The sequence below is a fragment of the Rhinoraja longicauda genome, chromosome 36 (assembly GCF_053455715.1).
Source record: "Rhinoraja longicauda isolate Sanriku21f chromosome 36, sRhiLon1.1, whole genome shotgun sequence".
Taxonomy (NCBI): domain Eukaryota; kingdom Metazoa; phylum Chordata; class Chondrichthyes; order Rajiformes; family Arhynchobatidae; genus Rhinoraja; species Rhinoraja longicauda.
The window spans coordinates 17134579-17135153 of NC_135988.1; positions in this window are offsets into that span (position 1 = coordinate 17134579).

Here is a 575-nt window from a genome sequence, read left to right on the forward strand (position 1 = left end):
TCTTTGGGATGTGGGAGGGAACCGGAGCGCCCGGAGAAAACCCATGCGGTCACTGGGAGAACGTGCAAACTCCACAAAGAGCCCGTAGTCGGGGTGGAACCTGGGTCTCTGGCGCTGTGAGGCAGCAGCTCTACCCGCTGCGCCACCGTAGAGTAAGGGAGTGATACAGAGAGGGGGAACCCCAGGCCATGAGTGGGCGCGCTGTGAAGTTGGAGTGTTTGCCCACCTGTGTGTTCATCTTGCAGGCTCGGCTCCTCTCTTCCGGCTCCGGGCCACACGCCGTCCACAGCGAAACAGCGGGGGGGGGGGGGGGGGGGGGGGTAGACAGGGTGCAGCGGCACTGTGGGGGGGTAGACAAGGTGCAGCGGCACTGTGGGGGGGGTAGACAGGGTGCAGCGGCACTGTGGGGGGGTAGACAGGGTGCAGCGGTACTGTGGGGGGGGTAGACAGGGTGCAGCGGCACTGTGGGGGGGTAGACAGGGTGCAGCGGCACTGTGGGGGGGTAGACAGGGTGCAGCGGCACTGTGGGGGGTAGACAGGGTGCAGCGGTCAGACAAACACAGTCAGAGACATCT